The 14,485-nt window shown below is 53.2% G+C and overlaps 1 pseudogene; it reads left to right on the plus strand.

Moving 5' to 3' along the window:
• Window positions 1–1,858: 1,858 nt before the first annotated feature.
• LOC141977067 (kallikrein-15-like) lies at window positions 1,859–7,071 on the plus strand (annotated as a pseudogene).
• Window positions 7,072–14,485: the final 7,414 nt, after the last annotated feature.

Raw genomic sequence — 14,485 nt, forward strand, 5'->3', positions numbered from 1 at the left:
AACCCAGCCCTGTGCTGGACATGGCCCTGACACAGCGAGAGACAGGCCCTGCCCCAGCTGAGATCAGGGCCCCGTCGTGCCAGGTGCTGCCCAGACACACAGCGAGAGACAGGCCCTGCCCCAGCTGAGATCAGAGCCCCGTCGTGCCAGGTGCTGCCCAGACCCGGAGAGAGACAGGCCCTGCCCCAGCTGGGATCAGGGCCCCGTTGTGCCAGGCGCTGCCCAGACACACAGCGAGAGACAATCCCTGCCCCAGCTGGGATCAGGGCCCCGTCGTGCCAGGTGCTGCCCAGACACACAGCGAGAGACAATCCCTGCCCCAGCTGGGATCAGGGCCCCGTCGTGCAAGGTGCTGCCCAGACACACAGCGAGAGACAGGCCCTGCCCCAGCTGGGATCAGGGCCCCGTTGTGCCAGGCGCTGCCCAGACACACAGCGAGAGACAATCCCTGCCCCAGCTGGGATCAGGGCCCTGTCGTGCCAGGTGCTGCCCAGACACACAGCGAGAGACAGGCCCTGCCCCAGCTGGGATCAGGGTCCCATAGCAGACTAGGAACTACACCCAGCTGCATTCCCCCAGCCACTCTTGAATTCGCTTCCAATTATTCCTCCCCTCCTTTGACTCCAGATCAAGAGAGTGGCCCTGCCGCCCATGGAAAGCCCTTGAGCAAGCATATCCTTGGTTCTATATCTCTCATGCCCAGGCAAAGCCGGGGACAGGTGGCTGTTGAACACACCCACACCTGTGACTACGGGGGAAGCTAGGCTTTCTGCAGATCCAGGCAGCGTCACTGTGTTGGTCACACTCGGGCAGCTTCCCCATCTCCCAGTGATGGGCTCAGGCTCTCGGCAGACCCAGGCAGGGTTTTTGCATCAGTCACTCTCGCTTTTCCTTTTCAAGGTCGTCTTCCCATCCCTACCCCTAGAGCCAGGGGCTGTTTTGAAAATGAAAACAGAAATCCCCTGCAGGAGAACAGCTGCTTTGCCAAACCACTGCATCCCTGCCAGAGCCCTGCAGCTCCTGCAGTGAATTCAAAGCCAGAACCCAGCACTCCCTAACTTTGCCAGTTATGCATGGCATGTTTCTGGGCATCACCATGGCTGGTAAACACGGCACCAGCTGGTATGGGCTCATTCCTCTGGTCATGTGAGCGATGCCCTTGATGAGGCTGGGGCGAAGTCCTTTGAAGCCTTGTTATTAGGATTAGCAGCGGTGCTAATTAGAGAGAGCCAGCCCCTCATTAGGTGCGGGTGGGGAGGCCAGCTGGCGTCAGGCGTCCTGTAAATGCTGCCCTGGCTCCAGGGGTGGCTGGGCGGGTGGTTAAAAGCAGGGCGGCTGGAGGTGGGAGAGGGCTGGTGTTGGCTAGTGTCCTTCAGAGCCGAGTGTCTGGTGCTGATCCCTGGCCAGGTAAGGGATCCGAGTCTCCGCTGCTGAGGAGTGTGGGGGAATGGGGGTGTCTCCAGGGGTGGATGCGGGGGAGCAGGAATTCACTTGCTCCATCCTCACTCGGCCCACAGGGGAACTGGGCGTGGGTTGGCCGGGCTGGCGATGGAAACCCTGGGGTCTGAGCTGGCGGCAGGGAGCGGGGGATCGTTGTGACTGGGCTTTTGGGGGCGGGAGCGGTCCCAGATCTGACACTTCTGGTGCCCCAGGTGGTAGGTGCATGTGGGGGTGGGGAGTGGGTTGGGAAATCTCATCCACCATTTCTAGACAGCTCTCAGCTCCTTGGAGAAATGTGTGCAGGGATACAAAGCTATTTGTCTATACACCCTATCTATCTATCTATCTATCTATCTATCTATCTATCTATCTATCTATCTATCTATCTATCTATCTATCTGTTGGGATGGAATGATGGATGGGGAGGGATGGAGGAATGGGGACAGGCGTATATGGGACAGATGGATGGATGGATGGGGGAAGAATGGAAGGAGGGGTGTATATGGGATGGAGGGATAGGCAGGAACGTCTCTGCCCAGTTCCCAGTGCCCGCGTGGCCCGTGCCAGATGTGCTGAGGATGGGCCAAGCCGTGGGGACTGGACTCTGCTCCCTGGATTAGTCCGACTGCCCCCGAGCTGGTTGCCAGGAGGTCCAATAGAGTCAGGCATCAAACCCAGAGCAGATGGCAGTGGGCGGGGCCCGTGGGCGGGGCCAGTTCCCCAGGAGTGATGCCCCTTTTCCCTCTGCCCTCCAGAGCCTGCAGCCCGTAGCTCTGCCCATCACCGCCACTGAGCCGCATGACGCTGCTGAGCATCGCGCTGCTCCTGGGGACTGCAGGTTAGTGTGTGTGTGTCTGCACCCGTGTGTTAGTGTGTGCACACACATGTTTGTGTGTGCGTGCCTGTATGTGTGTTTGTGTGTCAGCGCGTGTGTTAGTGTGTGTGCATGTGTTGGTGTACGCACACCACTCATGTTAGTGTGTGCACACATGTTTTAGTGTGTGCACCTGACCATGTGTTATTGTGTGTGTTAGTATGAGTATGTGAATGTACTAGTGTGCATGTGTGTGTGTGTGTGTGTGTGTATGGGCAGAGGTGGGGTTGTGTAGGGGGGGTGTGCATGTAGGGGTGTGTGTGTGAGTGTGTCCCCCGAGGCTGGGATTGTGTGCGGGTTTTAGTGTGTGTGGTGGTTAGATTGTGTGTGTGTGGTGTGGTTCTGAGAAGTGTGATTATGTGAGTGTTCAAGTGTGTGTGTGGGAGAGGGGGTACGCGGTTTTGTGTGTGTGACCCAGCGCTATGTACACATCCCATCGCACCCATGGCCGTGATCCTGCGCTATGTACACACCTGTGATGGGATCCCCGGGGTGCAGCCTGGGATTGTGGGACTGCTGTGTCCCCTTAACTCTCTCCAGCCTGGGCTGTTTCTCACAGTGCCCTGCTAGTGACCAGCAGCAAACCCCTCCAGGTGCTGTGATCACTCAGCATAACCGCATGTGGAGCCCCACACCCAGCTAGCTTGCCTGAATGCTCCCAGAGCCACTCATGAATCACACAGAGAAAGGCACCCGCCAAATCCCCCCAGCTCCGAGTCTTGTACCTCAGGAATAAACCGTCTTGCACTGCTCAAGACGAGCAGTGCACATTTATTAATTGGTTCACCACTTCATCAATGGAAAGTGGCTATACACCAGCCTTTGCACACCTGAACAGATTCACCAAACACTTCAGGCAAACTCACTGGTAAAGATAAACAGTTAAAGAAGTTTTTTTGACTACAAAAGCTAGATTTTAAGTGATATTAAGTGATAGGCAAAAAGTCAGAGTTAGTTACCAAAAGGAAAGAAAATATCAGCACACAGTCTAAACTCTCAACCCTATTAGGCTGGGCAACATCTAGATTAAGCAGTTTTTTCTCACCCCACTGGATATTGCAGTTCATAGTACACAGCTTTCACCCTTGAAACCTGGGCCAGTCTCCTCTGTTGGATTCTTCTGTCTTCTCCGGGTCCTTGTTGCTTGCAGCATGGGCAGGGGCAGGAGAAAGGCCCAACATGGGGCCCCTGGGTTCTGTTTTATAGCCTCAGTCCCATGTGCCTGGAGCACACAAGTCCAGGCATGTCTGGGGGGCATTGCTGAGTTCCCAGGCAAGGTTGAGCAATTCCCCTGGTGTGGCCTTATGTAAGAGAGTCATTGAATTTTAAGTCCTTGGCTGGACAATAGGGCTGTTTGACACCTGCCCGGGCGTTGGTTACTTTCCTTGCTGTTGCCTCTGGGGAGCTAATGTCTGGCTGATTCCCCAAATTACAGCATGTTTCAGTGACAACCATACAACACAATTCTCATAACTTCATAGGCATTAATGTTACACATATATGGATAGAGAAATGACTTCCAGCAGATCATAATCTTTCCCCTGATACCTCACATGGCCTGACTTATACGCAAGATCACAATTAGATATAAATGAGGAATATGGGGGTTACAGGGCTTTCCCCCAAGGTACAGAATGTCACACAGCCCAACACACACTTGGCCATGACCCAGTGCTATGTACACATCCCATCACATGTCTAGCTGTAATGCCCATGGCTCAGTTTGCATCTACCAAAGGACAAACTGTATTTAGTTTGCTCTTTCGTGATTTCATCCCCTGCTGTCAAGCTCGGGCATCTCCATCTAACAGCTCCCCTCTAGCTCAGTCATCAGATATGGGCTTGAAATCTACAAAGGGGCAGAGTTAAGGGTACACAGGCAGGGGGGAAGAGTTAAGGATACTCTATCTCGACCCCCAGAGCTGGGCTGGATGCAGGGCTCCCTAGAGGAGCGTCTCTGGCCTGGGCTCTGCAGGAGGGGCAGGCTGGGGGTGGGGGGTCAGGACCAGATGGGGACTCTGGGTGCCTGGCTTTTCTACTCCTGGCTGTGGCGCTGACCTGCACTGATCTCAGTGTAGACCGAGACTGCCTCTTGCTGTGTATCTGGGCATGCCCGGTGCCATGGGGCTCTGATCTCAGCTGGGCCCTGTACCCCTGCTCAACCATCACCCCCTGCATTGCTTGCCCAGCTCAGCCCCGCCTCTCCAGTAGCCCAGCAGGGGTCCTGGGGTCTAGATGGAGATCTGCCACTACGTCTGCATCTTATCTTTCCAGGTGCAGCCTGGGGCAGTTTAAAGCTCAGGGGGAACCCATGCCACCCCCACTCACAGCCCTGGCAGGCAGCCATCTTCGAACACTCCAGGTACAAGTGCGGTGCCACCCTCCTCAGCAGCAGATGGGTCCTGACTGCAGCCCACTGCCTGACTGGGTAGGTGGGGCTGAGTGTGGGGTGGGTGGGGCCTGGGATAAGAACGGCCACACTGGGTCAGACCAAAGGTCCATCGAGCCCAGTGTCCTGTCTCCCGACAGTGGCCAGTGCCAGGTGCCCCAGAGGGAATGAGCAGAACAGGGAATCATCCAGTGATCCATCCCCTGTCACCCATTCCCAGCTTCTGGCAAACAGAGGCTAGGGACACCATCCCCGCCCATCCTGGCTAATAGCCATTGATGGACCTATCCTCCAGGAATTTATCTAGTTCTTTTTTGAACCATTATAGTCTTGGCTTTCACAACATCCTCTGGCAAGGAGTTCCACAGGTTGACAGTGCGTTGTTTGAAGAAATACTTCCTTTTGTTTGTTTTAAACCTGCTGCGTTACAGACCCAGGCAAGCGTAGCTCCCCCCTTTCCCAGTGATGGCTCAGGCTTTTGCAGACCCAGGCAGCGTCACTGTGTAAGTGACACTCAGGGCAGTTCCCCCTTCTTCCAGTGATGGGTTCAGGCTCTCTGCAGACCCAGCCCATGTTGCTGGGTTGGTCAAACCTGGGCTAGCTCCCCCTTCTTCCAGTGACTGGCTCAGGCTCTCTGCAGACCCTGGCAGGGTCACTGTCTCAGTTCTTTTCCCACCTTTTCTCCAAAACCACAAGGGCTAGAAAGGCAATTTTTGTTTTGACAGAAAGCTGAGACCCTGCCAGATTCAGGCCTCTTAGTCCTGGGGTCAGTGTCCTGAAGGGTGAATCCAGCTCTTTGCTTCCCCTGCAGTCCCATCCATGTGCGCCTTGGGGATTACAACCTGTATGCCCATGATGGGTCCGAGCAGTACAAAGCTGTGGCCAAAAGCATCATCCACCCCGGCTACAACTGCACAGACCACGACAATGACATCATGCTGCTCAAGCTGCAGACCCCGGCCACGCTCAACCGCTACATCCAGCCGCTGGGCCTGGCTTACCAGTGTGCGGAGCCGGGCGAGCAGTGCTCGGTGTCGGGGTGGGGCACCACCCTCAACGCCCCTGGTAGGGGGGCCAGGATTGGGGCAGGGAGGGTGGCTGTCCCAGAGCCATAGGCATGGGGTGGGGGAAGGGGAATCAGTGGGCATGCTGCTGGGGGAGAGGGTGCCCAAGGTAGGGGGGTCAGAGGGACTGGAGACATTTGAGTGATGTTTGCAGGCCCCCACCCCCGCACTGGCCACCTCCAGGGAGCCTTGGCTAGTGTGTGAAACAGAGACAACTAGTGACAGGGGAGACTGACTATCTGTCCACCCCCATCCACCCTCTCTATGTCTCTATCCCCATCCACCCCCTCTCTATCTATCTATCTATCTATCTATCTATCTATCTATCTATCTATCTGTATACACTCTATCTATCTATCTATCTATCTATCTATCTATCTATCTATCTATCTATCTATCCGCATTCACCCCATTTCTATCTATCTATCCCCCCCATCCCCATCCACCCTCTCTCTCTCTCTCTCTCTATCTGTATACACCCCCTCTATCTATCTATCTATCTATCTATCTATCTATCTATCCGCATTCACCCCATTTCTATCTATCTATCTATCTATCTATCTATCTATCTATCTATCTATCTATCTATCTATCTCCAGATACCTCTATCTCTATCCATCCATCCCCACACACACCCATCTCCCCAGATTGTGGGATTCCAGGAGGAACTGTAACTGGAGGCGTGGCAGGGCAGATCGTCCCCCGTCTCTTGTGGGCTGGTTCTAACGCCATCCGTCTCAGAGATGGGATACCGGGCTAGATGGGCCCAAGGCTGATCCATCCATCCCGGAGTGCCTGCGCTAACCATGGCCAATGCGTCTCTTCCAGAAAACATCACCATCATCCTCTACTGCACCATGGTCCACATCGTCTCCAATGAGCAGTGCAAGGCCAGCTTCCCCGGGCACATCAACAGGAACATGCTCTGTGCAGGCTTGAAGGGTGGGGGCACGAACTCCTGCGAGGTGAGGGTGGATGTGATGGGGCAAAGCAGGGGGCTGGTCTGTGGGGTGAGGGGGTGTCTCTGGGAGGGTCAATGAGGGGGTGCAATGGGGCGGCACAGGGAGCTGGTCTGTTGTGTGAGGGGGCGTCTCTTGGGACCCCACATGTCCTGTCCTCATTTTCTGACACTTTCCCTGTGGGTTCCTCAGGGCGACTCCGGCGGCCCGCTGGTGTGTAACGGGAAGCTGCAGGGTGTTGTGTCTTGGGGCGACGTGCCCTGTGCCTCCACCCCGAAACCCAGCGTCTACGTGAACGTCTGTAAATACCACCACTGGCTGCTGGCCACCATGTGGGCAAACTGAGCCCCCAACTGCTTGGGGCTGGGACCCCAGAATAAACCAGGTGCTACTTCCTTGGGTCTCAGCATCTCTTTTTCCTCCCTTGGCCTGCACATCCCACGCTTCCGCTCCCGAGTGGTTTTTTTCCATCCGTCAATAACTTTGAAAGCGAATTACTTATTTTAAAAATTCCGCGGGACATTTTTTTTCACTTCAGTTCCCCATTCCTTGATGAAAATGCTCCAAACCGACCTCTTTCCCAGCATTCCTTTTGCATTTTCATTTCATGGTTTTCAATTTTCAAGTCAACCCCCTCCCCAAAAGTCTAAAACGTGAGAGCAAATGGGCGTGGGGTGTTTCTCCTTCACTTTCGCTCCCTTTTTAAAAGGTTTCCACCGGGGGGGAAATGGTAGGAAGGAGCAATAAACGGAAGGAGGAATTGCCACACAAAAAAACATTTTTTAAAAACCATTTTGCTGGGGTTACGTTGTTGTTGAAAAGCAGGAAGAAAAGTGAAAGATTTGGAATGCAAGATAGCATATTTTCCCCTGGAAAAAGCAGGGTGTGTGTGGGGGAAATTAACGTAACTTTTTTTACTGGAAAAATGGGGTAAAAAAGGGGGGAAAGTGTAACTCAACAAAACCATTTTTTTCCTGAAAAACAGAATAAAAAAGTGAACGGTTTTGAATGTAACAAACCCTTTTTTCCCTGGGGAAATGGAAAAGAGTGAAAGGCTTTGATCTCAACAAACCCTTTTTTCATTGGGAAAGAGCGTGTGTGTGTGTGTGCGTGTGCGCGCGTGTGCGCGTGTGGGGAGAATTGAAACGTCGGGAATGCAGCATCTTTTTCCCAGCAGAGAAACAGGAATTGAAGGCAGTTTAAGCTACTTTTCTCACTCTTTTATGTCTCTCCCAGTGGGAAAATATAAAGAAGTGCAAGGCAAGGGGGCTTTTTTTTCACCTTTTAAAAAATCTTTGCCTCTTTTTTTTTTTCCAGTAAGGGAAGAAATGGGAGAAAATTGGCATTTCATAGATGCATAGATATTTAGGTCAGAAGGGACCATTATGATCCTCTAGTCCGACCTCCTGCACAACGCAGGCCACAGAATCTCACCCACCCACTCCTGTAATAAACCTCTCACCTATGTCTGAGCTACTGAAGTCCTCAACTCGTGGTTTAAAGACTTCAAGGAGCAGAGAATCCTCCAGCAAGTGACCCGTGCCCCACGCTGCAGAGGAAGGCGAAAAACCTCCAGGGCCTCTTCCAATCTGCCCTGGAGGAAAATTCCTTCCCGACCCCAAATATGGCGATCAACTAAACCCTGAGCATGTGGGGAAGATTCACTAGCCAGACACTACAGAAAATTCTTTCCTGGGTAATTCATTTCCTCTGCTCGTAGAAAATGAAAAGAATGGATTTTGTCTTCTGCAAAATGTTTCATTTTGGTATGTGTTGGGGGGGAGGGATGGGAAATGAAAAGTGGAACAAAAATAAGGGTTTTTGTGCAAAATGTTGTTGTTTAGCACTTCAGAGGCTCTGAGGCCAGCGGGGACCGTCTGACCTCGGGTGTCACAAATGCCCCCAGATACTGCCCAGAGCCGATCTTTTAGAGAAACATCCAGCCATGATTCAAACATTGTCCAAGATCGAGCCCCATGGGAAATCGCTCCCAGGGTTCTGGACTCTCACTGACAGACAGTTGAACCTTCTGTCCGGTCTGAATTTGTCTGGCTTCAACTCCCAGCCGCTAGATTGGGTTAGACCTTCCGCTGCGAGCTCAAAGAGCCCATTGTGAAATATGGGGTTCCTCGGTAGATATTGATAGACGGGGAGCACGTCACCCCTGAACCTGCTCTGTCTGGAGCGGAACAGACCAAGCCTCTCACTGGACGGCAGGTTGTCTAACCTTGAATTGTCAGCATGGCTCTTCAAGGGGTGGAAGGATTAGTGGGTTAGCTTGCAACTGTCCCTCCTCTGCTACAGAATTCCCATCTGACCGTGGGCAAATGGCTTCCTCTCCATGATGGGCTCCTCCTTGCGGCTGGATCTGGGGATATCCAACTAGCTCGGCCTGATTGGGCTTCCTGCTCCACCTCGTGTCCGTGCCGCGGCCCCTCACATTCCAGGACTCGGGCGAGGGAGGGGCTCTCTTTGTTTGTGCTGCTATATGGCTTGGCCCTCCAGCCAGGTCGCTGGCATTTTGCCCCTCCTGGGGTCTCAAATGGTTTCTGTACAAACTCGCAATTCACTGCCTGGACTGCGCCACACCCCCAGGGGCTGGTAGAGGAACCAGGGCCCACCTGTAACTCTGGGTTGCAGCTCAGGGACCCTCGAATTAGCGGCCTGGGTCTGCACTGTCCCAAACTTTGCTTCTCTTTCCTGGATCCTTTTCCGTCTCCAGCACCTCTCTGGGTGCACCTTTCCCTCCGGGCTTCTCCTTGCCCCCTGGGTTGTCTCCTTTCCCCTCCCAGAGCCCAGAGACTGCCTGCCCAGCTTCTACACCGCAGCCTTGTTATGCCAGCCCCGCCTGCTTCTGCCCAGCCGTGCTCCATTCTCCAGCAATGGTGGCTCATCAAACCTACTCCTCCAGGGGCATTGGATGCTCCCTAAAAGTGTGGGTTGGGGGCCACTGGCACCCGAACTGTGGCCTCCCAGTTCCACCCCGCATCATTGCTCAGTTCAGCCCAGAGCACATCGGTCTGGCTAGAGCTGGAGCACGAAGACGTTGATTTCACAAAGACAAGTGGCATCGAGAAACAGCAAGTGGAATGAGTGGAGACAAAGGCTGGCAGATAAAATAGAACCATCACGCGCTTAACCAACAACAGGACAGTCCCCCAGCTCGTCCAGGTCAGCTCACCCAGTGTGTCTCTCCCAGCATCAGACTGGGACTGGCCGCACCGCTCCATTCCTAAGACAAGCCAGCTGGCCACTTGTCTCCTGGGTGAAGGATAATGAATGGGGTGTACCCCTGCGATCCCTGATATACCTGCCCAATTCACTGATTTTAGGCATAAACCATTCCCCAGCCTGCTGTGTAAAACGTAGTAGGTCCGTAGGTGTTGCGATCTCTTGTCCACTTTGCAGACTCGATTACTGGCAGCTTCATGTGCTGATGGCCATACTTTGGAAGACACACTATGCATAGCCAGTGCAAGAGCCTCCTCCCACCTCCCCCACATGAACAGAACGTGTGGATCACCCGTCTGAACTTACCAAACTTCCAGCCATCACTTTCAGGGGCTGGCGATAATGCTGCACGTACGCACCTTGCACAAGTGTTGCAGTGATCATGAAAACCAGCTTTCAGCGGAGATCACGCATGACCCTCTTTGGGGCACTGGTGGGTGGATACCAGACCCAGCTGGCCCCAAGCGACCTCTGGCCATGATACCCCAAAGAGTTTGAAAGCTGAATGCAAGAATGGAGACAATGGGTGGACTCAAACTGGGGAGCTGCGATGTTCCCCTCTCTGGTGTTATCCGGATCAGTGATCTGCTAGGTCACTCCAATCCTTGACTCTGGGAGCCAGACTTACCCTGCTCTGCTGTGAGAACCCCCACTCCTGGGCTGTTCACTCACAACCTCTGGCATGTAAGCTGCTCCTTGGATTGTGCAACCAAACGACACTAGCCAATATCCCAGGTCCCATACACAACCCTAGGAACCTCCATCTTCCAGTGTCCCGTTATGCCCGCTGGACATAGCAAGCTTATATGAGTTCGTCAATTTAACAAAGAAATTGATATGTACCAGGCTTGTTATCCCAAGGGGAGTCTCTGACACGCTTCAAACCAAACGCACTGCTCCAGGTAGAATAAACTGATTTATTAACCGTGACAGATAGATTTTAAGTGATTATAAGTCAAAACGTAACAAGTCAGAGTGGTTACCAAAATAAAATAAAATATAAGTACGCAGTCTAAACTCTCAACCTCATTAGACTGGGCAGCAACTAGATTAAGCAGTTTTTCTCACCCCATTGGGTATTGCAGTCCTTAATGTACAGGTTTGTTCCTTAAACCTGGGCCAATCTCCTCTGTTGGAGTCTTGTCTTCTTCTCAGTGTCTTGGTTGCTTGCAGCATAGGTGGGGGCAGCAGAAGGGCCCAGCATCTGTCCATTTTGTCTGTTTTATACCCTCAGTCCATGTGCTTGGGGGGCACAAGTCCAGGCATGTCTGGGGGGGCATTGTTGAGTCTCTCCAAGCAAGGTTGAGCAATTCTCCTGGTGGGGTCTCATGCAGGTGAGTCATTGCATTGTAGCTCCCTTGTTGGACAATGGCTGTTGATGGGTTGTTTGACACCCCGCCCGGGCGTTGGTTACTTTCCTGGCTGTTGTCTCTGGAGAGCTAATATCTGGCTGATTCCCCAATTTACAGCATGCTTTAGGGACCACCATACAACACAATTCTCATAACTTCATATGCATTAATGATAGACATATATGGACAGAGAAATGACTTTCAGCAGATCATAGCCTTTCCCCTGATACCTTACAAGGCTTGCTTTATATATAAGATCATGATTATATGAAAATGAAGAATATGGGGGTTACAGTACACTCCCCCAAAGTATGGAATGTCACTGGAGCACAACGAAACAATAGTTTCCCTGGCTCCAATTTGCTCTGTTTCCCCGGATTGGCCTCAACAAGGCCTGGGAGATTGGCAGAGGTGCCTGCCTGAGGCAGGTGCTTCCAGCGGGCAGCCCAGGACCTGGCTCAGGGACTTAAGAGAACAAATGGGAGAAGAAATCGTTCATGCGGCTCTTCCAAGCTCCGCCCAGTAAATAAGACCCGCCCATACAGTGGGCGGATTATCAGTTCTGTCTGCCCCCTCCCCCACCAGTGACAAGCCCCTCACTTGTACCGTGACCCCTGGCACAGCATGAGTTTCACCTGCTCCATGGTCATCCCCACAAGGCGTCTTTGAACATCCCAACCATTGATGTCTTCCGCAACCCACTGTGAGCTGGGTCTCCTTTTGTTGGCCTGTGGATGGCTCTAGGGAACATTCCAGCCAATGGGTACCATCCACAATCTGTGGTGGGTGGGTGGGGGGTCTCTTGATGTCATGAGTGGGTGGAGCCAGGTGATGGGCGGAGCTTGGGATAATTCCCTCCCATCTTGATGCATCCCAAAGGACTTTCCTGGCTGTCGCGGAGGACAGCATTCAAGGAATGGCCTGAATCCATCCACCACCTCCGAGGGAGACCTAGGGTGGGGACTGCCTGTGCCTCCCCACCCTGAGCTGTGCAAATGTCCTTGCAGCTCACGAGTGACAGCCCAGCCCTGTCCAACGGCAACCACCAGCTCCCCACCAGATCTTCCTGCGGCCTCTCCATCTAGCTGTCGTGTCCTGTCTGCACTGAACTTTGGGCACTCATAGATCCATAGATCTAAGGCCAGCGAGGTCCATGCTGTCCATCCAGCCTGACCCACCTGTGTAGCACAGGCTGGAGAACCTCCACTATGGATCTCTGCCCACAGCCCATATCTGGGGGGTCGAGCTAAAGCGGAGCTTTTGGAGGGAATCTCCCAATCTCAATTCAAAGTCTCCTGTTGGTAGAGAATCTGCTTCATTTCCCTTGTTCTCTGAGCTGCCACATTCATGCCTCCCTGATAGGGACTAACACAGGGGGACAGGACGGCCTTGTGTTTAAGGACCTGCATTGATACTGAAAAGTTCTGGGTTCAATTCCTCCCTCTGTCCCAAACTCTCCACTTCTATATGTGCTTCAGTTCCCACTTCAATCATCCTTCCTTTGTCTGTCTTATCTCTTGGGCCTGTAAATGCATCCAGGGCCTGTCTCTTGCTGTGTGTCTGTGCAGTGTCTGTCACGACGGGGCCTTGATCTCAGCTGGGGCAAGGACTGCCTGTGTGTCTGGGTAGCACCCGGCATGACGGGGCCCTGATCTCGGCTCACAGACACTTGTGCAATCAAATGCAGGTAACCCTTCTGCCAGGTGAAGCCAGCAGCAACCAGGGCCGGGTTCAATATCAAGGGGTTCGATGGAATAATGTTTGCTGCGCCCTTTGAAAGCTCCGTTTCTGAGAGCTGGCTCGGAGACAAAGCAAGCCGTTACTGTGGAATGCTGTGTGGGAGAGAGAGAGGCGGCGGGGGCGGGAAGGGGGGGGTCTGCTGCTGTCTGAACTTACAAGACAGCATGCTGACATGCTCCCAGGCCCCCCAAAACCCACTCTCTCTCCCCCCACATACACACAACACACTCCCTATCACACTCCACCCCCCCGCATTTGAAAAGCATGTTGCAGTCAATTGCATGCTGGGATAGCTGCCCATAATGCACCGCTCCCAATGCCACTGCAAGTGCTGCAAATGTGGCCATGCCAGTGTGCTTGTTCCTGTCAGTGTGGACAGACGGCAGCGCTTTCCCTACTGCGCTCTCCGAAGGCAGGTTTAACTCACAGCACTCTACAGTTGCAAGTGTAGCCATGCCCTGCGTGTAGAAAATAAACTTTTAATGAAAGGAGGGGAGTCACCTGAGATTAATTAGGGAGAATGCCACAAGCAGGATTCATAACCATGAAACTGTGAGCAGGATCATAGAATTATAGAATACCAGGGTTGGAAGGGACCTCAGGAAGTCATCTAGTCCCACCCCCTGCTCAAAGCAGGGCCAATCCCCAACTAAATCATTCCAGCCAGGGCTTTGTCAAGCCCGGCCATAAAAACTTCTAAGGAAGGAGATTCCACCACCTCCCTAGGTAACGCATTCCAGTGTTTCACCACCCTCCGAGTGAAAAAGTTTTTCCTAATATTCAACCGAAACCTCCCCCACTGCAACTTGAGACCATTACTCCTTGTTCTGTCGTCTGGTACAACTGAGAACAGTCTAGAGCCATCCTCTTTGGAACCCCCCTTTCAGGTAGTTGAAAGCAGCTATCAAATCCCCCCTCATTCTTCTCTTCCGCAGACTAAACAATCCCAGTTCCCTCAGCCTCTCCTCATAAGTCATGTGTTCCAGACCCCTAATCATTTTTGTTGCCCTTCACTGGACTCTCTCCAATTTCTCCACATCCTTCTTGTAGTGTGGGGCCCAAAACTGGACACCGTACTCCAGATGGGGCCTCACCAATCAGTGCCACCCAGAGGATTCAGGGGGCCTGGGGCAAAGCAATTTCGGGGGGCTCCTTCCATGAAAAAAAGTTAGTTTTTCCGCCCCAAGTGGCGAAGAAAAGAAAAAAAAGGAAAACCCAAGTCGTGCCGCTGAACACAGAAGAGGGCAGGAGGACCCACCGCCGAATTGCTGCAGAAGACTGAAGTGGAGCGATTGAGCCACCGCTGAGGAAGAGAGGAACTGAAAGACCCGCTGCTGAATTGCCGCCGAAATTGCCCCTGCCCTGTCTGCGGGGCCCAGAGCCTGGGGCCTGGGGCAAATTGCCCCACTTGCCCCCTCCACCCCCCCCCCGGGCGG

The sequence above is a fragment of the Natator depressus genome, chromosome 24 (assembly GCF_965152275.1).
Source record: "Natator depressus isolate rNatDep1 chromosome 24, rNatDep2.hap1, whole genome shotgun sequence".
Taxonomy (NCBI): domain Eukaryota; kingdom Metazoa; phylum Chordata; order Testudines; family Cheloniidae; genus Natator; species Natator depressus.